The following is a 15,078-nucleotide window of genomic DNA, read 5'->3' on the forward strand; positions in this document are numbered from 1 at the left end:
ATCCTTGAACTTTGATTACTCGCCCTGTAGCGGCTACTGACGCGTGTGTGCAGTGCTCCAGGCAGACGGCTCTCCATTCCGAAGGCGGCGTTCACTCCAGTACCGGCTCTCAAAACCGCACGGAGAAAGCCCCGAAGAGCAGTGTGAAGGCATCGATGCATTCGAGGGCGCTTAACGCGCTACGGAGAACTCGTAGGCAACATGTCGTCGAAATCAAATTCGAGCGAGCGAACCGAATTTCGTATACTAGCCAGGAGCTAAAATTATGCTTCCGTTCCAGTTTCGGAGACAGACACTAGAGACACACACACTCACACCTTCGTCGAGTCGAGCATCTGCAGAGATGTGCCCCGCCCACAGTTTCACGTTCGTGCTACCGCAGCATTTCCAGGCATTTATGAGCACTTCATTACAACAAATCGTATAGAAAACGCGTCGTTTAACGTGCGGATGCCCTGAAGGAGAATATTTTCACAGGCAGCAAATTCTTCTACAAAGAACAAGTGTGACGCTTTTGCTGCAGTGAGCCGGTTTTCTGTATGTACTTCCCTTTTCACTCTCTGTACTCCATAAATGTTCTTTTTTTTTAACAACTGAATTCTAAAAATAAAATTTGTTACTTCTCCTACTTGAACCTGTTATATTCTTCCCATCGTTCTTAGACTATTTCACTTAACTTGCTATAATTTTTTTCCGATTAATATTGGACGACGTGCACTCTTAAACAGTTTCCACCCATTACAAATAAATATTCAAAAATTTAACGTCTTCTCATTGCTCTCTATTTTGTCTTTCCCGTTTTAAAATACGTATTTATACTACGTTTCCCAAAGATCTCAGTAATTATTAGGCAGTGCCATGCTTCGTTCCGACTTTTATTTTTCAGTGCTCTGTGAAGTTTTAATCACAGTATCATATCTCTCACCTCGCCTTCATTCTGTTACTCGTCTATTTCTGAGTTAATCTCCCTCGCGTACCCGTGCCGTGCGTTGATTCCTTCTTCCAGCTTTCCCTTCTTCGCTCAATACGGGTTTGCCATCTGATCTCTTCATATTCGTACAGCTCCTTCTTTTTTTCTCCACACGTACACTATGTGATGAAAAGTATCTGGACACCTGCCTGAAAATGACTTACAAGTTCGTGGCGCCCTCCATTGGTAATGCTGTAATTCAATATGGTGTTGGCCCACCCTTAGCCCTGATGACAGCTTCCACTCTCGCAGGCATACGTTCAGTCAGGTGCTGGAAGGTTTCTTGGGGACCGGCAGTGTTGCACTGACGAGAGGTATCGATGTCGGTCGGTGAGGCCTGGCACGAAGTCGGCGTTCCAAAATATCCGAAATGTGTTCTGCAGCATTGAGGTGAGGACTCTGTGCAGGCCAGCCCATTTCAGGGATGTTATTGTCGTGTAACCACTCCACTAAAGGCCGTGCATTATGAACAGGTGCTCGATCGTGTTGAAAGATGCATTCGCCATCCCCGAATTGCTCTTCAACAGTGGAAAGCGACAAAGTGCTTAAACATCAATGTAGATCTGTGCTGTGATAGTGTCACGCAAAACAACAAGGGATGCAAGCCTCCTCCATGAAAAATACGACCACACCATAACACAACCGCCTGCGAATTTTAGTGATGGCCCTACACACGCTGGCAGATGACGTTCACCGGGCACTCGCCATACCCACACCCCGTCATCGGATCGGCACACTGTGTACCGTGATTCGTCACTCCACACAACGTTTTTCACTGTCCATTCGTGCAATGTTTACACTCCTTACAAGCGAGGCGTCGTTTGGCATTTACCGACGTGACGTGTGGCTTATGAGCAGCCGCTCGACCACGAAATCTAAGTTTTCTCACCTCCCGCGTAACTGTCATAGTACTTGCAGTGGATCCTGATGCAGTCTGAAATTCCTGTGTGATTGTCTGGATAGATGTCTGCCTGTTACACATTACAACCCTGTTCAACTGTCGGCAGTCTCTGCCAGTCAACAGATGAGGTCGGCCTGTACGCTTTTGTGCTCTACGTGTCCCTTCACGTTTCCACTTCACCACCACATCCGAAACAGGACGTTTAGGAGTGTGGAAATCTCGCGTACAGACGTGTGACACAAGTGACCACCCAGCCACCTGACCACGTTCCAAGTCCGTGAGTTCCGCGGAGGGCCCCGTTCTGTTCTCTCAGGATGTCTGATGACTACTGAGGTCACTGGTATGGAGTACCTGGTAGTAGGTGGCAGTACAGTGCACCTAATATGAGAAACGTATAGTGTATCTTTAACTTTCCTATAAGCCGCATCTATCTCTCGCCCTACTGATGCGTGCATCTACATCTTTGCATGTGTCGTCTAGCCATTCCTGTTTTGCCATTTTATACTTTCCGTCAGGCACATTGTTAGACGTCTGTAAAGCCCTTTCACTGGTTCATTTGCTGCGTTTTCATATTTTCGTCTTTCGTTACCTAAATTCAGTATTTCATGTGTATCCCTTAGATAGTTTTGCCAAACGCTTCGGTGCCAACATTAACAACCGTTGTATCAGTGTACTTGTCTGTAGGTATGGAATCCTGTAGAACAGTATTCCGAAGAACCTCAAACGCCCGAGTAACTTAAGTCGCTCGATATAAGAGTTACATGAATCAATAGCTTAACAAAATGAAGCGCCCCTCGTGAGTACTATCATTTGCCGACAATCTTGTTTCGACATCTAGAACCGTTTTGCAAGAAAAGCGGTGTCGAGCCTCCCTGTGTATCGTGATAATTTACGCAGCTAACGCTACCGCGTGTCGTTCGCCGGGTGCGTGTGCTCTCGTGCTCTCCCGTTGCGGAGCTCTGGTGTGTGACGGTCTCCTCTGCGGACGCGCCGCCGCCGCCCTTCCTCCTCTCCAGCTCCAGCTCCAGCTCCAGCAGCGGCAGCCGGGCGCTTCCCTCTGTGTCTCTGGGGTGTGGGTGGTGCTCGCACGGCCGCCTGGCTACTGGCTGGGGCTGACCGCGCTCTTCTCTTGTGTTGCGTTTCACGTCTTTGGCTGTGCAGACTTTCCTCGGGTTGCACTGGCTGGCTGGCCCGCAATGCTGTGGGTGCTCGGCGTAACCCTCTTCTGCTAATGGTGTGGGATCGTCACTTTCTAAAATTAAATAAACTCTTTAAATACATGTTTTCCGTTCCTGGTGTTGGTACCTTGCTCTATAAAACTGGTTAAATAATTCTAATTACAACTAACCGTTTATTTAAAATGGCGTGGCATACGAGTGACATATCAGACTCTGAAGGAACCTACAGAAACGTAAGCGAGACACGACGCGTTTTATGAAACAGAAAAAACAGTAAGGTAGCAAGAAAGTTAGAGAAACTTCTCTGTGAAGTTATAGATCCGAAGAAAGAGAAACTAAAATACCTAGTTCTCTCTACCGACTTGACAAAAAATCCCAGAAAGTTTTGGTCGTATGTTAAATCAGTAAACAGATCCTGAGTCGTGTATCGAGAGATTCTGTGACCGTAATGGCAGTGAAACACAAGGTGACACAGAAACCGTCGAAATAATAACGTCTTCTTCCGAAACTGTTTCACGTAGGATGGTAGTACTGTGGTTCTTCCTTTAAATCGTCGCACGGACGACAAAATCATAGATATCGAAATAAGTCGTCTACGGAACAGAAAAGCAGCTGAAATCGCTAAACAGATGGAAATCGCTCAACCTAATGGGATATCAATTCGATCCTATGGTTGCAGCACTGTTCTAATGACTGGAGAGAGCGCAAGTCATTCTCGTTTTCGAGAAGCGTTCCAAACAGACACACAGAACTGTAGGCCTGTATCTCTCATTTCGGTCTCTTGTAGGATTTCGGAAAACCCCAGCTCGTTCTGTTCGTCCTCGAGACAAAGAAAGCACCAGACAGACGCGACCTGGTGCGTACCGTCTTCCTCGACTTCCAGGACGCGTTCGCCACAGTTCCGTACTGCCGCCTCACGAACGAAATACGACCGTGCGTAATATCACACCAACTGCGTGACTGGACTGAAAAGTTTGTAGCAAACAGCACACAGAACGCCATTTTAAACAGAGAGAAGCCTTCAGAGCTACAAGAAACTTCGGGTATACACCAACGTAAAGGTATACGTCCATTATCTCTGACAGTACATTGATATGGGAAAAGTCTCGGAACATGTCATAATGCCTCTACAGCCGTCCACAGTTGCGCAACTGGCCTCTAGATTGCGTTCATGTTGCGCGGGATTCGTGTCTGGCGATCTGGGCGACCAAGTCATTCGCTGATATTGTCCAGAATGCTCTTCAAACCAATCGCGATCGGTTTCAGCCCAGTGACATGGCTCATTGTCATCCATAAAAATTCCATCATTGTTTCTCAACATCGAGTCCACGAATAGCTGTAAATGGGCTGCAGCCAGCCGAACACAACCGTTTCCAGTCAACGGTCAGTTCAGTTGGACCAGAGGACGCCGTCCACTCCACGTAGACACAGCCCACGCCGTCACTGAGCCACCAAAACCTTGCACAGTGTCTTGTTGACAATTTGCGTACGAGGGTTCGCAGGGTCTGCGACGTATTCGACCCCTATCATCACCTTTTACGAACTCAAATCGGCGCTAATCTGTTCGGGCCACGGTTTTCCGGCCGTCTACAGCCCAGTCGATATGGTCACAAGGACAAGGAAGGTGCTGCAGGCGATGTCGTGCTGTTAACAAAGGCACTCGTGTCGGTCGTCTGCTGCCGTAGCCCACTAACGCCAGATGTAGCCGCGCTGTCCAAACAGATACGCTCGTCGTACCTCCCACATTGTTTTTCGTGGCTATTTCGCTCAGTGTTGCTCGTCTGTTAGCACTGACAACTGTACGCAATCGCTGACAGTCTCAGCCACTAAGTGGAGGCCGTCGCCACTGCGTCGTCGGTGCTGAGAGGTAATACCCGACATCTGGTGTTGTCCGCACCTCTTCGACACTGCGGATCTCGGAGTATTGAATTCCCTTTTAATTTCCGAAATGGAGTGTCCCGTGTATCTAATTCTAAGTACCGCTCCGCATTCAAATTTTGTTAATCCCACTGTGCATCAATATTCACTTCAGAAGCAGTAGGGCAACAAGACATGAGGCCAGTTTGCAATTGCAGGTTGCCTACATTCGAGGGCAAGGGTACATTCAGGGACAAACCTATTGTTCTCTTTAGATTGACACGTTAAGACCCCCTAGGGGTTAATTCATCCTTTTGATTGCTAGGTATTGAACCCCTGGGGATAACCTATCCTTTTGATTGATACATCCTTAACCTGTTATTCCCCCACCTCTTCCCCACCACCTCCTCCTCCCAACCCATCAGGAAACCTCCAACCCTCCCGCCTCTGCCTTGCTGATACAGGTACACCTTCAGGTCTGAGTTTTTCGAACAGCCCTCTCTCACTCTATCATTTGATTGACTACTTAATTGACTTGATCACTTACTTAACTCTTCCACCTCTGGTAAACCTCCCAACCTTTCCCTCGTCTCTCCCCTTACTCTATCTACAAATTGGCGGCTCTCTGACGGAGACGAAGAAACTGAGGACAGGAAATTCAATTACAGAGCTGAAGGTATATTGTTTATTTATAAAAAAAATCAGTTTGTAGAGGCTGAATGTCTCTTGCTCATCATTCTCAAGTGTCTGGGAATATGTACGTGTTGTAAAATACATCAAAAAGAAGTAATTAAATCGATCGCTTTTCTTTTCATTTGATCACGCTAGTAACACAGTAATGCAACACCCATCACAAGTAATTAGACGGTTAAAAATAAATCTCTGGATGATGAAGCACGCAGCGTCCGCCGACCCCCGTCCACTGGACCGCACCCTGCAGCCAGTACCGGCTCGCGCCACTGCCCTGCACTCGTAGCTCAGTCGGCGTTCTGCAGAGCGACACGCCACGCGCCGCTCCAGGACAGACCGGATGGCTCGCTCAGGCATCCGATAAATCCCCGTCGAAACACGTGCTCCCTCTCTCTCTCTCTGTTTCTGCTTCTTTAACGTGCCACTGTCAGATCTGCACCTGCCTTCTGTCGCAATCGGACCGAACTGCAAACAACGCAGCCTCTACCCGGTAAACCCCTGCACAATACTTACTTTCGAAGGAAATTCCTGACTCAAAATGGATCTCGCCACGGGCTCTGAGCTGCTGTACGTGCTGGAGGCAAAAGATCTGGCGACAACAAATTCCATTGTATAGCACAGGATACACCGTTTATTTATAAAATTCGATTTTCAGGAGCTGGATCTCACTTTTCATTGGTTGGAAAAGTTCACATCCAGAAACTACAGCCGGCCGGGGTGGCCGAGCGGTTCTAGGCGCTACAGTCTGGAACCGCGCGACCGCTAAGGTCACAGGTTCGAATCCTGCCTCGGGCACGGATGTGTGTGATGTCCTTAGGTTAGTTAGGTTTAAGTAGTTCTAAGTTCTAGGGGACTGATGACCTCAGAAGTTAAGTCCCATAGTGCTCAGAGCCATTTCAACCATTTGAGCCAGAAACTACATGTCCTAATTACGTAATTAGACTGTTGCAGGTTGAAGGTCTCGTCTTATTGGAAAATATTTCTGTGTGCCCTGTCACGCCAGATACGGAAGACAGGTGGAAAGACCGGCAAAGCCATGCACTCGCGTGCCAGACCTGGCACAAACTACACTCGCAGGCACAGTCGCGGACGCGCGTGTACGCCAGGGCGCGCCGGCCCCGCCACGGAGGGCTGCAGTGGCAGGGATTCAGGTGTCGTCAGCGCGTCCAGTGCAGCCGCCCATCGTGCTGACTCTTCCCCCACGCAACAGACGCGCGTCCGCTTCCGTCACGCCCACGGACCACGCTGGTCACTTCGCCAGCCCTCGCTGTCGTGGGAGAGGTCAGGCAGGCAGGCAGGCGCACTCTCTGTACGCGTCAGCTGCTGAGGAAACCCCGTACTTCCGGCCGCTGACTCCCTGAGACCGCCCTTGCCGGCAGCCGCGGTGCACTGCGAAAGCGGCAGCCGCATCCTGGACCTATACAGTAGTTCGAAACAGTTCCACCCTGGCATAGTCCACTCGGTTTAAGTGGACCATTCACCTCGAATTTCTCACGCAAAATGTAGATTTCTCCCGTTGATGGAGTTTTCACATCGTCAAAGTACCGTTAATTGTTGCGAAAATCCTGTGCAGGGCTATGGCATATGATGTGTTCCCTGTAAATATTGTTTCGTCAGGTAGAAGTGTATCTTTCCTCAGTGGTCACGGTCACGCTGAGATCTACCACTGCCACGGGACGCCTCCTCACTTTCCAACTCTCTCTTGAGGTAACCAAATGTCTCGCCACATACGAAACCTCTTAAGGTAACAGCACACACAAGTTTCAAATATAAGTTTTACACTATGTATCACTTAATAGATTCCGTAACACGTCTCTTTTACAATGGTTTCCTCTCCCTGTGCAGTTGGACGATTGAATTATCGTTAAAAGACACGCCAAGTAAAAAATCATATCCGTGGTGCCCTAGCCATCGCCTACACTCGCGAGGCCGTATGTTACTGATAATAGATTGGTAGGCTAGTTAAATGAATTGATTTTGAGAGTCACTTTGTATGGCGAATACTTTTTCTCTTTCAGTTGCCGCATTACAGTCACCAGGTAGTTCAAGTGGGAATCCCTGCTGGCAAGATGATGTTCTTTTCAAGGACTTTTGAAGCTGACGACGGAAGTCGTTTACCGCACTTGAGAATGATGAGGAAGAGACATTCAGCCTCTGCAAACTCAATTTTTTATAAATAAACAATATACCTTCAGCTCTGTAACTGAATTTCCTGTCCTGAGATCCTTCCTCTCCACTATAGAGCCGCCAACTTGTAGGTAGCGGAGGAGAGGTGGTTGGGGAATTGCCAGGGGGGAGGAGTTAATTAATACATCAATTTAATTAAGTAGCCAATCAAACTGATAGAATGGGAGGCGGCTCATACATGAAAGTGCACCTATATAAGTGAGGGGGAGGTGGGGGTTGGAGGTTTCCTGAGGGTTTGAGAGGAGAAGGGGGAAGGGTAGAACAATAGGCTAAGGACCTGTCCTTCTAGAGGATGGGTTTTCCCCAGCGGGGTCATTACCTCTCAATCAAAAGGATGGATTATGCCCAGGGGCCTTAACGTGGCAATCAAAAGAGAATAATAGGTTTTGCCCCTAAATGTAAACTTGCCACTTAATGTAGGCAACCCGCACTACCGAACTGTCCTCGTCTCCTTGTGTTGCCCTACTGCTGTCAGACATCTTTTCATACGAATCACCTCAGTGCAGGCGACGGCTCCAGCAACACACTGCCCTCTTCTCTTATACTTTGTGTACGACATACGCGACACTACCGCCATCTGTATGTGTGCATATCCCTGTACCGTGACCTTTGTCACCTCATTGTATAGACTCGTATAAATGTGATAGGGCGTAGCATCAGAAGTTGCACGAGGCTTTTGGCGGATATTGCTGCTTACACAGAGGTATCGCAAAGCTAGGAAATAGAATGCAGGAAGAAGTGCAGGGGGCCTGAGCTCGGTGGAGTGAGCCTCAGCTTAAACAAACGTGACGTTTCTCGTATACGTTAAGAGAAATGTTAATCTTTGTATGATTACACGGTTGCAGGAAAATCACTGCAAGAAGTTAGTTCCACAAAACATTTATGAGTGTGTGTACAGAGCCATTTGAAAGAAACAACCACATTAAACTAATCGCAGCGAAGACAGACTCCAGCCACACTCAGTTTCATTGGAAGAATTCTCAGGAAATGTACTCCATCAGCAAAAGAGGTGGTTTACAAAACACTCGTCCGACGAATACCTCAAAATTACTCGTCAATTTGGGAGCCATACACATAGGATTAATAGGAAAAACGGAGAAGATCCAAAGGATAGCAGCGCGTTTTGTTACGCGCTCACTTACGGAACACGGAAACGTCATGGAGATGCTCAGCCCGCTCCAGTGGCAGAGGCTGCAAAAGAGGCAGTCTGCATCGCGTTATGGTTCACTGTTAAAGTTCCGAGATCGCATTTTCCTGGAAGAGTCAACAGATATATTGTGATTCTTGAGTTTACACGTATTTTCTTTTTAATGGCGAATACTACGAACAAACGGAGGGAGTCGCCATGGGTATCCCACTCTCACCGGTGGTAGCGAATTTGTACATGGAGAATTTCGAGGAGGAAGCTCTGTCGTCATCCGAATGGAAACCTACTTGCTTTTTCCGTTACGTGGACGACACGTTCGTCATCTGGCCACATGGTATGGATAAACTCCTTGACTTCCTTACACATCTAAACTCCGTACACCCCAACATCAAATTCCCTTGGTCAAGAGGAGGGCTGACGGCACCCTAGGTCATGGGGTGTATCGGAAGACAACGCACACTGATCTGTATTCGAACGCAGACAGCTGCCACCACCCTTCACAGAGGAATGGGGTACTTAAAACTCTAGTACATAGGGCGCGCACTATCTCTGACGCAGAGAGTCTACCCCAGGAATTGGAACATCTGAGAACTGTATTTCGAAAACAATGGGTACTCAGAGTGGCAGATTCAACGTGCTCTCTGCCCAACCACTACAGCACAACCTGTGGAGATGGATGAAATCACGAGGGAGGACGTAGGTACTGCGTTTATTCCATATACAGACGCACTCTCAGGGAAAATCGCCCGCATTTTGAAGAAACACCGGGTCGGAACTGTGTTTTGTCCTCCGAATAAAACTCGTGCACTGGTGGGGAGCGCCAAAGATGGCCTCGGTTTGAGGAAGGCCGGCGTGTACCAGATTCCGTGTCAGTGTGGCAAGTCGTATATTGGTCAGACGATGCGTACCGTCGAGGATCGATGCCGTGAACACCAGAGGCACACTCGACTGATGTATCCGAGCAAGACGGCGGTCGCTGAACATTGTTTGTCGTAAAATCACGCTGTGGAGTATGAACGCACGAGGATTTTGGTACAGACGTCGAGATACTGGGACAGCGTTGTTAGAGAGGCCATCGAAATTCGGACCAATGACGACCTCATAAACCGTGACTGTGGCTATAATCTTAGCAAGGCTTGGGAACCAGCGATTGGGTTAATCAGGAGTAAAACGAGCAAACGTGTAGTTGTGACGACCACGGCGGACAGAGCCATCACTCCGACGTCATCTCAGACGCCGTCGCAATCTGTTCCACCGCGCGACCGTGGCGCGGGGCGCGGACGGCGGAGGGAGCGCGCCGCGGGCGGAGGGTATTTAAATCGGCCGCCGCCGCGACCGAACCCAGTTCCCTCTGAGCAGCCATAGCGTACGGATCTTCATGCCGGCACGTTCACAGGAGCTCAGTCCGTCAGTTCACCTGATGGTGGCGACATGTATGATCGCCGAAATATTGTGCCCGTTGGACACTGTAGACCGGCAGTACACCCGTGGATATTTTGATTAACAGATATATTGCTTCCTCGTGTCTTCTTCTCCTTTTTTTCCTGGAGCTCATATCCTGCATCAGCGCAGGGTCGGCAGTGTTAGGAGAGGATTTGGCGTTGTTAGTTTAAGGGGTGGCCGGATGCCCTTCCTGTCGCCACCCACGAATGATGACGGTGAAGAGAATGAAATGATGAGGACAACACAAACAGCCAGTCTCCGGGCAGAGAAAATTCCCAAGCCGGCTGGGCATCGAACCTGGGACTCCGTGGTCCAGAGGCAGCGATGCTAGCAACCAGACCACGAGCTGCGGACATATTGCTTCCTGGCGTATGTCCCGTTAAATGAGCGCCAAGGTAAGGACCACAGAGGTTCGAGTCCTCACAGAGGCGTAGCGCCAGTCGTCGTTCCCGCGAACCATCCGCGACTGGAAATGGAACAGGAAGCGACAGCTCGGCGGTGGCTCGAGGGAAGGGCTGTGCGTGCACAGCTGCCCCAGAACGACGAGAAGACCCGGGGAGAGAGACGGGCGTGCGCTGTGTGGTCTGGAGGCAGCGACAGACTGCTGGAGTCGGCAGCGTGCCTGGTCTGGCGCAGAACGTGAAGAGGAGCCCGGCTACGTGCAGGTAATGGTTGAGTCCGCGTGACCAACTCAGCAGCTGCCGCTGCCCTAAGTGGTCGCAGTGGTACCAGCACTGGTCGACGGGAGCTTCAGTAGCGGTGGCGGCAGTAGTAACAGGGCGTTCTTTAGTGTCTAATACTTGCCTTGTTCTCGTACTAGCAGCAATAGTGACAATTATAATAATAATAGTAGCAGCAGTAGTAGTATATGCAGTTGCAATAGCACAAACAGCAGCAGGCGTTAAAGACACTTGCAAAATTTGTTAAAACAAAATGAATTCTGTCACAGTAAAGGGACACACTGGAAAAGGTACCACAGGATAACTACACTACTGGCCATTAAAATTGCTACACCAAGAAGAAATGCAGATGATAAACGGGTATTCATTGGACAAATATATTATACTACATCTGACATGTGATTACATTTTCACGCAATTTGGGTGCGCAGATCCTGAGAAATCAGTGCCCACAACAACCACCTCTGGCCGTAATAACGGCCTTGATACGCCCGCGCATTGAGTCAAACAGAGCTTTAATGGCGTGTACAGGTACAGCTGCCCATGCAGCTTCAACACGATACCACAGTTCATCAAGAGTAGTGACTGGCATACTGTGAAGAGCCAGTTGCTCGGCCACCATTGACCAGAAGTTTTCAGTTGGTGAGAGATCTGGAGAATGTGCTCGCCAGGGCAGAAGTCGAACATCTTCTGTATCCAAAAAGGGCCGTACAGGACCTGCAATATGCGGTCGTGCATTATCCTACTGAAATGTAGGGTTTCGCAGGGATCGAATGAAGGGTACAGCCACGGGTCGTAACACATCTGAAATGTAGTGTCCACTGTTCAAAGTGCCGTCAATGCGAACAAGAGGTGACCGAGGCGTGTAACCAGTGGCACCCCATATCATCACGAGGGGTGATACGCTAGTATGGCGATGACAAATACACGCTTCCAATGTGCGTTCACTGCGATGTCGCCAAACACGGTTGCGACCATCATGATGCTGCAGACAGAACCTGGATTCATCCGGAAAAATGAACCTTTGCCATTCGTGCACCCAGGTTCGTCGTTGAGTACACCATCGTAGGCGCTCCTGTCTGTGATGCAGCGTCAAGGGTAACCGCAGCCATGGTCTCCGAGCTGATAGTCCATGCTGCTCCAAACGTCGTCGAACTGTTCGTGCAGATGGTTGTTGTCTTGCAAACGTCCCCATCTGTTGACTCTGGGATCGAGACGTGGCTGCACGATCCGTTACAGCCATGTGGATAAGATGCCTGTCATCTCGACTGCTAGTGATACGAGGCCGTTGGGATCCAACACGGTGTTCCGTATTACCCTCCTGAACCCACCGATTCCATATTCTGCTAACAGTCGTTGGATCTCGACCAACGCAGGCAGCAATGTCGCGATACGATAAACCGCAATCGCGATAGGCTACAATCCGACCTTTATCAAAGTCGGAAACGTGATGGTACGCATTTCTCCTCCCTACATGAGGCATCACAACAACGTTTCCCCAGGCAACGCCGATCAACTGCTGTTTGTGTATGAGAAATGGTTTGGAAACTTTCCTCATGTCAGCACATTGTAGGTGTCGCCACCGGCACCAACCTTGTGTGAATGCTCTGAAAAGCTAATCATTTGCATATCACAGCATCTTTTTCCTGTCGGTTAAATTTCGCGTCTGTAGCACGTCATCTTCGTGGTGTAGTAATTTTAATGGCCAGTAGTGTACATCTAGAGTGGCGTATAGGTAGCCATCTAAAGGTTAGACCAATAGTAGCAGGAACAATGGAGTTAAGGGAACATAGTGCGCTAACCACGGTTCAAGTAGTTCAATTTCCAGAACAGAAAAAACAAAAAGATTGGCATAAAGATTCGCGTAAAGGTAATTTGATGTGCAACGGTCAATTATTGTATCTATAAAGTGTAGTAGAATGGATAAATAAAAACATAAAGTAATAAGTAACGTATGAACTATTTCTGTACTGTGAGGAACAAATTTTCGAAGTTTTTCAGGGTCACCTTTTGGATGAGGCAAGCAGGAGTTTAAATATTCACAGTTACAGCACGATGCTTTACGCTGGTCAGCTCTTGTCGGCACTCTATATTTATAAAATAATAATATTAATAACAAATAGTAACGTAAAGTGCTTGGTTCTATAACTCATAGAGAATGACAGTAATTTATAGTGTATTAGCCATTTTGCTCCTAAACGAAGAGGAAAATCGACAATGTCGTCTACAAAATTCGCAGTATTGGTTGATAAAGGGACTTAAGACAGTGACCCTAACTGGTCCTTAAAACGCCATTCTCAGTGTTTTTTTCGAGGTCAAATTCCTTCTTTTTTTTTAATTGGATAGTGTATTTTCTTCTACGAAAATGAAAGGGCGTTCAGTTTTGAGTATAAAAGTTGCAGTACATTTACCACCTAGGGGTGAGAGGTGATGTAAACTGGACAAATAAGTCAGCAAATGGTTTTCACGCACTTTAACTTTACTGGCATCCATTTACATACAATACTCGTGCACTGCATGCCAACGCTAAAATCAGTTTCAGTGTAGTAAATGCTCAGAGTTACGACTAAACTCGGATGCATTTCCCAAACCCCTCTTCAAAATAGATTTGAATTCACCTCGACATTTCTTTTCTGATTCCTGCACAGACGTTCTTAATTTGTTGACGTAGATTTTCGGGTATGGTCGGCATTCCGTGATAAACTTTGTCCTTGTAGTATCACCGTAAGAGAAAAAGTCTGGAGATGGGACGTCCGGGGAGCGAAGCAGGCCAGTGGGCACGGCCTTGCGTCTTATCCGTCGGTCAGGCTGGTCTCTGTTCAGGATTTCTCGAGGTACAGCCGAGTAATGAAATGGGCAACCGTGGCGTCGATACCAAATGGCGCGCCGTTCCACAGGAGCCACGTCCTCAAGCAACACTCGAACTTCTTGGCCCCAAAAATTTCCGCATTTCCGGACATTTAGTTCACCTTCAATGAAGTATGGTACAACCACACGTAATTCCAGAATTCCACTGCCTTTGATGCCCAATTTTCAAGCTCCCGTAAGTATCCCGGATTTTCCACTGACCAATAATGCATATTATGTCGGTTCGCTTGAGCATGTTTGGAGAATATCGCCTCATCAGAAAATGAAATGTTTCAAAACGTACCATATTCATTTTGCACTAGAGCCCATTGGCAAAATTCAACAAGTTCCTGGAAATCGTCCCCATTAAGGGGTTGATGTAATGTGATGTGTATGGAGTTTATTACGGTTAAGTGTTCGAAGAAGACTACATTGTGAAATTCCCGAATGATGTTCCAACTAACGCGAACAAAACGTAAGAATTGGTGGCATCTGTAGCAAATACGGCGACTTCCGAATTTTCCCCAGTAGCAGTTCTTCTTCCATTGTGTTTTCTTGGCGCGAGACCTTCAGAGAGAATAAGTTCGGGTTCTTACCAGCTTGACCATAAATGTGAATCGTATGTGTTGTGTCATTAGTAGTGTATCAAACATTGGCGAGTACAAAACGGAGCTAACTGACAAGAGCAGGTAACGCCCTTTTGGGATTTAAATTGGCGCTGGACACACTCGTAGCGGTGTAAACAACCCTGTGTAGAAATGAGTATTGTTATACGATTACAAGTAAAATATCAACAAACCACTTTAAAAATGAATTTCCTCCCTTAAATAACAATAACAAAATGGAAATAGAGAGAGAAGGCGCAGTGTGCGAAAACTATTTGCTGGCTTATTCCAAAAACACCTTACGCGTTTCGACATTCGGTCCTTGTCAAAGGCTATAAAATACAACACAAAACTGGTACGGATTGATAATGAAAATGTGTTACATTTCACCACTGGTAAGGGACAGTACAATGACTAGAATGTGGCTTTCAGGCATACCTCTGATATCTCAGTCATTATAAAATAGATCATTAGGTACGTTGTATGACGTCAACACTCTCAATGACAAGGCAAGAGCAAACTGCTGCCGAGTGGACTTAACTTCCTAGGGTCGCTGGATACATGGTCTACACG

The 15,078-nt window shown here is 47.7% G+C and overlaps 1 protein-coding gene across 3 annotated transcripts in view; it reads left to right on the forward strand.

Moving 5' to 3' along the window:
- LOC126202832 (carboxypeptidase E-like) overlaps positions 1 to 15,078 on the forward strand; it is a 493,528-nt gene that overhangs the window by 335,321 nt on the left and 143,129 nt on the right. The window lies entirely within an intron of this gene.

The sequence above is a fragment of the Schistocerca nitens genome, chromosome 1 (genome assembly GCF_023898315.1).
Source record: "Schistocerca nitens isolate TAMUIC-IGC-003100 chromosome 1, iqSchNite1.1, whole genome shotgun sequence".
NCBI classification, from domain to species: domain Eukaryota; kingdom Metazoa; phylum Arthropoda; class Insecta; order Orthoptera; family Acrididae; genus Schistocerca; species Schistocerca nitens.